Raw genomic sequence first — 6,944 nt, forward strand, 5'->3', positions numbered from 1 at the left:
TAAGGTCCATTACGTGACGGGACCCAAAACCGCACGTCAGGGATGGACTAATGGTGTTGTTAAACATAAGTGAAAAGACTTGATGTAAGTTATGACATCATCATACCACGGCGCTGCTGAATTCTGGATCCTGATTGGTCAGAGGTGCAATAAGAGCAGCTCTGACCGCAGCGCAGGTTTACATTAACGCACGTGCTCGCTCTGACACGTCATCGCTTCACGGGGACTCGTTGAAAAAAATATCATTGATATGTTGAAGTTTTCCGTAAGGAGATGTTTATTAACGTTAGCGTGTATGGAAGGAGTCTCCAGTGTCGGCGCTTTGTAACAGTCAGAGCCTGGTGAAGCTGAGGATTTAGGGTTTTTTTATTCCAGTTTCTTGGTAATATGACAAGCTGTGTTCATTTCTGTCTTGTTAACTTTAAGAAGAAAAAAAAAGAGAGAGAGAGAAGCTGGTGAGGTAACGTTCCACAACAATAAACTGATAAAAATGAAGACTTTAGTGAAAATTTGCTGTAGTATAAGGGGAATAAAACGCACTAAACGTCTTCACGCTTCATCGTTCCACCCCCTCGTCCATTATTTTTCTGTACCTGCACGTTTTATAAAACCACCGAGAAACAGCAGCATAAAAATAAACGCCTTGACGTGTTTGGTTTTTCCCCCCACCATATGCAAAGCCCCCGTGTCTCTCTGAGCGGACGCCGGACTGAGTTGTTTTTTTTCTTGACTTTCTGCTGCGGTGACGAGGCAGCGAGCTCTGCAGCAGGCTCCTGCGTCGAGCTCAAACCACAAGTGTACGAGTGAGTGTGTGTTGTGGCTGAGATCGAGAGACAGAGGAAGACAGTGACAGCGTGTGCCTGGGCGTGCGACGCGTCTCTGTGGAGGAGTCTGGGCGTTTCTGGGCTGAGACGGAGCTGATCTCGGAGCCGTCACTCATCCTGCCGGCCTGAGACACATCACATTTAACACAAAGAGAAGAAGAGATAGGCTCGTGATTGTACCTCAGCCGTTACAGTCTGTAGTAGATATGCTACGACAGGAACGTTATTGGGGAACTTTCATTGAAACCGGCGGGAGGAAAACAGGATGTTTATGAGCGCTGGTAACTGTTACTGCTGCTAACGGCTCGTTTTCTCTCAGTCCTGACCATAAGTCTTAAACTCATTTCAGATTTCATCTTAAACCACCCCGAGTCATTACGCCTTATACTGCTGTACGCTTGAACCGTTTTCATGACAAATCTTTTTTAATTATCAGCAGTCTCTCAGCTCCGGTTCTTCCCTCCTGGGCCTCTTCACTGCAGCAATATCGCTGTCTTGTGCCTGTAATACACTTCAGATTCATACAGCATATAAAGGTTGTTTTTTTCCCCCCCTTCTAACAGAACAAATAAAAAATCCCCACAGAGCCGTGTGCTTGAAAACGGTTGGACGATTTCTTCAGAAACTCCTACGTTACCTAAATAACTGCTATCTAGACATCAAGCCAACATCAAAATTTAAATAGTGACCCGTTACACTTATATAGCACGAGTCTCATTGTGTTTACAATTATAAAATAAAATAAAAAATTAACTCACACAATAACCGAAAGACGGAACCACGCTGGCACATCTCTCAGAGTTTGAGGAGAACATTTGAATGGTTGAATTCGGGTTCCTTTAAATGAAGGGTGCCAATACTTCTGGAGGAACCACATGGATGGGATGAAGCAGGGTTACTGTTAGCACCCTGGAGTTGTTTATTTTCCAGTTAAAGTCTTTTATTCCTTGTATACAACAACAACAGCAATTTTCCAATGATTACAGTTTTTAAAAATTTATTAAAGAACGACATGTTGTTGTCGTTTTTTTTTTTATCCGTTTATAGATACGTTATATGTCGGGGAACGTTCTTGCTTAAATCATAGCAGCTGTAATCGGCCGTTCCATCACTAGCCGCTGTTTTATTTTCTCATACAGGAAGTTAATAAAACAAAAGAAAAACTGACACTGGAGACTCCTTCCATGAACGTAACTGTTAATAAATGTGTCTCCTTACAGAAACATTGACTGTATCAACATCGATCTGTGTGTGGAGCGTCTGCCGGTAAAGTCGTAGAAACGTGAGCGAGTCGTTTGCACGTACACGGTGTGTTTAACACTCGGAGCTGCGAGATTAGCTTAGAGAAGTGTGTGTGTGGTAATTAGCGTGCTAAACGCAGACCGTGGAGGAGAGCGGGGCATGGCGGGACATAGCGGAGCAGGGGCGGAGTCTCAAATCACACGCCGCACTGTGAATGACAGACGCTGAGCTGTCTTACCATCCACTGTGGATGAGAAGAGGGGGGGGGGGGGGGGGGGGTTATGAGATAAGGGACAGAATCGCCATGGTTACCAAAAGTGTTGCTTGTGTTTATAATGCAGTGATGCAGTGAGAAAAAGAGCAATGGCTCACTTTATGCAGAAAGAGAGGCAAAGCCGCCTACGCGGTACGTGTGTGTGAATGTGTGTGTGTCTGTGTGTGAGTGTGTGTGTGTGTATGTGTGTATATGTGTGTGTGTGTGTGTGTGTGTGAGTGAGTGTGTGTGTGTGTGTGTGTGTGTGTGTGTGTGTGTGTGTGTGTGTGTGTGTGTGTGTGTGTGTGTGAGTGTGTGTGAAAGCTGACAGCTCTGGAGACGTGTATAGCTGTAGGCAGAGGTGGTGGCGCTGATGTTCACTTTGACATGTGCAACTTCACTGCAGGGGAAAGTCTGAACATGTCTCACATACACCTCTCTGTCTGTCAATCTGTCTATCTGCCTTGCTTACATTAGCCATCTCTGTCTCACTGTCTGATTCACTTTCTGTTTGTCTGTCTGTCTATCTGTCTGTCTGCTTTGCTTACATTAGCCATCTCTCTCTGTCTTTCTGTCTCACAATCTGTCTCACTGTCTGTTTCACTTTGTGTCTGTCTCTCTCTCATATTTTTCTCACATTCTTACATTAACCATCTCACTTTGTCTGTCTATCTTGCTTACATTAACCATCTCTCTCTCTTTCTCTCTCTCTATTTCTGTCTGTGTGTCTCTCTCCATCTGTCTGTCTCTGTGTCTGTCTGCCTCTCTCTCTCTCTCTCTCTCGCTCTCTCTCAGTCTTTCTGTCTTTCTTTTTGTCCCACTGAAGGGTTTTTCATTCCCCATCTCTTGATTTCTTTTTCTCTTCGTCATTCTCTCTCTTTTTCACTGTCAGTTGTCTTCATTTTCTTTTTCTTCCTCAATTATTTCTTCTTTATTCCTGTTTTCTCTCCCCACATTGCTCTCTACTTTCCTATCATCATCAGTCTCTCTTCTTCTTCCTTCTTTTACTCCTTTCTCTCTATTTTTCCCAACATCCCCTTAACTTCTTCATCCTTCCCTTTCTATAACCTCTCTCTCTCTCTCTCTCTCTCTCTCTCTCTCTCTCTCTCTCTCTCTCTCCCGCTCTCTTTCTCCCTCTCTCTCACTCCCCCCCCCTCTCTCTCTCTGTTCAACCCACAAAAACTGATCGACTCAGACAATTGCTGTTTACACTGAAACCTTCTTCTGTTACCTCTGCAGTTTCAACACACTCACTTCCTGTAGGCCACATCTCCTAACATTCCCAGCTTGTGTGTGTGTGTGTGTGTGTGTGTGTGTGTGTGGTAATCCCCTCTCTCTCTTTGAATGTGTTTACCTTACTACTCTGTCGTGGTCTCCACTGACTCGTCATTTACTCATCAGTTCTTCACCTTCATGAGGGATCACCATGACAACACACTCGCTCTGTCCCACTCCATGCAGGTTCACGACCTCTCTGCTTGCTCCTGGTCCTGAGTGGGACGTTTCCCTTCATCACCTATATATTTACATTTACATTTATTCACTTAGCAGACGCTTTTATCCAAAGCGACTTACAAATGAGAAAAATACAAGCACACATATATACTGTATGTGCTTTATGTAGCGTTTATTGAATAGCGACAAGTCACTGAGGAGTAACATAAACTGATAACACACAGTGTGCCGGTGTTGCCCTTCACACACACACGCACACACACACACACACACACACACACACACACACACACACACACACACACACACACACACACACACACTCAGGCTGGGAACGTTAGGAGATGTGGCCTACAGGAAGTGAGCATGATGAAGAACAGTTATAGGGCCAGGGGGTTACAGTGGAAACAGTCTGACTTTATCAGTTCTAGTGGGTGGAACAGAGAGAGCGAGAGAGTGAGAGAGAAGAGAAGAGAAAGGGAGTGAAGGTATAGAAAAAGATTGAGGAAGGAGAGAAGGAAAGATGATAAAAAAGAGAGATAAGGAGGATGAGAGGGGCAGAGAAAGGCAGAAACAAAGACAGTAAAGGATATAGTGAAGGGGAGAGAGGGATAAAAAGAAGGAAATCAAGAGACAGTAAAAAGGGAGGTAGACAGAAAGAACATATCTGTCTGTCTGTCTGTTTCTCTGTCTATCCATGATGACTAATCCAGGTAGTAGTTGTGTTGTAACCTCCTTTATTCTCTGGAAATTTCAAATGATTACATATTATTATTATTATTATTATAGTTGTTGTTGTTGGCACATTTTACAATAATCGTGAAGAGTGAAAAGTGGTAAACGACATGATAAACATCAGCATGTCAAATTCTGCAGCGTTACTATGCTGCGTTGTTATTATTACATTATTGCTCCTACATAATGTCCATTAACTCCAGCAAACTGCGACAGGTTTGTGAACATGAGAAATAAGGCAGAAATGTAAGGCTTTAACCCATCAGCTAACCTCAGCCTCAGATGCTCTGCCCACACGCCATAGTGTTTCATATCCTTTCTTCGCTTTTCTGGCCACAAGCTTCAGGATCTTTAAGGCTGCATCTAATCTAATCGGCTCTCCAAAACTCCACACACCACTTTCCACTGTTTTAACACTGTTTCAGCACCGTGTGAAGATTTAGTCACCAACAAAATGTTTGTTTTTTCCCCACATTTCACATTTGTGGCGTTTGGCAGGCATCCTTATCCGGAGTGACCTACAGAAGTGCTTGATGTCTCTATAAATGAATACATCCCGATACTGGTTCACTAGGTCACGGACTAAGAGTTCCATCAGTCTGAAACTCTGTTAGGAGGTAATATAGTAAGAAAAACACACTGACAAGGCAACAGTTTTGTTTTTATAGGAAAAGTGCTAATTTAAGTACTTTAGGAAGAGGTAGGGCTTTAGACGTGGTTTGAAGACCGCCAGTGACTCAGCTGTTTGGACATCTAGGGGAAGTTCATTCCACCACCTAGACACCAGAACAGAAAAGAGTCTTGATACATGCCTTCCGTGTACCCTGAGAGATGGTGGCACCAATCGGAGGGAGCATGGTGCAGTGCGGGGTGAGATGCGTGATTTGAGGTAAGTTGGTGCTTTATTTTTTTTAGGATAAAGGCTCTTTGGAAACATTTCCCACCAGGGAAATGAGATATAGTTGATGGTTTGCTGTCTGTCTTTGGTTGACCCTTTTCTGAGAAAGTATACAGGCTTGTCATGGCCATGACAAAATGTACCAGAGTCTCTAGTGAAAGCCTTCAATGCCTAGACTCGGTGAACCATATGGAAAACAAATCTTTATGGTTGTGGCCAGGGCTGTTTCAAGCTATACATGGTGCGAGCAGTCATTTAGAGCCCTCAAGCTCTAAATGACTGAGCTGAGAAGCTGAGAAACAGCCCTAAGTGTGGCCCTCCAGGATGTAAATACAGTATGTCCCCATCATATAAACACTATGGGATATAGAGTGTCTCCTCCTATGATGCTACATGAGCAGTAGTTATGCAAATGATGAGGTTCCTTCAAGTGTCTTTGAGGAAGAAAGCCCAGATATCAGTGGTGCATTAAAAGTGGCCTAAACAATAGCTCAGGAAGTGGCTATAACTATATTAGGAGATGTTTGTGTACAAAACAATGGAACAAGCCTCAATATATTATCTTTTGCGCTCGTCAGAGCAGCATTGATGCAGATTTGTACTCTCTGTGTGTCTGTCAGGTCCTGAAGAAATGCCCACATATTTAACCTCACTGCCTGTTTCCACTCTCACTTTCAATGATTAAATTACACCAGTTTAGGTAATGCAAATGGAAACAAATGCACAGAATTAAAGCTGGAAGAGATGGATAAAAGGCCTCGTTTTGTAACTATTGCTTCAATTCTGAAAAAAAAGAAAAGAAATGAAAAAGTTCAGTTGGTGATGATTTACACCGTCGATATTAATCCCAGACTGTTCTCAGACTGAGCCCATGCAGAACGACTGAGATCAGCAGATCACTTACAGAGGGAAATTACTCAGCATCGTCCTGATTTGTATTATCATAAAGTTTACCTTTATCTTTATAAGCTCCATACCCTCATCACAGCGACGGTCCGCTCCGTACTTTCATTTCATCTGAATCAAAGCTTGGCTGTGTTACTGCTTGGGAAGACAAACACATGCGCTGGAATCTGACTTGATCTTTTACAGGAAACGAGCCAAGAGTTACACACACACACACACACACACACACACACACACACACACACACACACACACTTGACAAGGTCAGGAAAAGTTAGAAGGCCTGGACGGGACTTTTTTAATACCTGGTTTCTATTTAACTTCAAACAGCAGACGGAGACAGAAGGACTTAAACGCACACAACAAGACATAAACATCAGAAGTAAAAAAGTGTTCACACACTCACTGCATGTGAGTCACCGGTCCAGCGTGTATGTACAGTCTCTGAGAAAAAAAATAGCGTCTGGAGTTATTTGATTATTTGGAATATTCCTACACTTCTGTATAGATGACTGTTTACTGTGTCAAATACGAACAAATCTGACTTTTAATCCATTTAATATAATAATCCATCACAAGGTGTAAGTGACCAGGTAAAGGGGAGTTTATTTATCATTCACACAACATGTCA

At 43.1% G+C, this 6,944-nt stretch overlaps 1 protein-coding gene across 1 annotated transcript in view; it reads right to left on the minus strand.

Moving 5' to 3' along the window:
* Positions 1 to 6,479, minus strand: part of LOC108272876 (uncharacterized) — a 29,190-nt gene extending 22,711 nt beyond the window's left edge. The window contains exon 1 of the transcript XR_008397617.1: positions 6,362 to 6,479. The gene's annotated coding sequence lies outside the window, so the exon portion shown is untranslated. The remainder of the gene's footprint in view (positions 1 to 6,361) is intronic.
* Positions 6,480 to 6,944: the final 465 nt, after the last annotated feature.

The sequence above is a fragment of the Ictalurus punctatus genome, chromosome 12, assembly GCF_001660625.3.
Source record: "Ictalurus punctatus breed USDA103 chromosome 12, Coco_2.0, whole genome shotgun sequence".
In the NCBI taxonomy this organism is placed as follows: domain Eukaryota; kingdom Metazoa; phylum Chordata; class Actinopteri; order Siluriformes; family Ictaluridae; genus Ictalurus; species Ictalurus punctatus.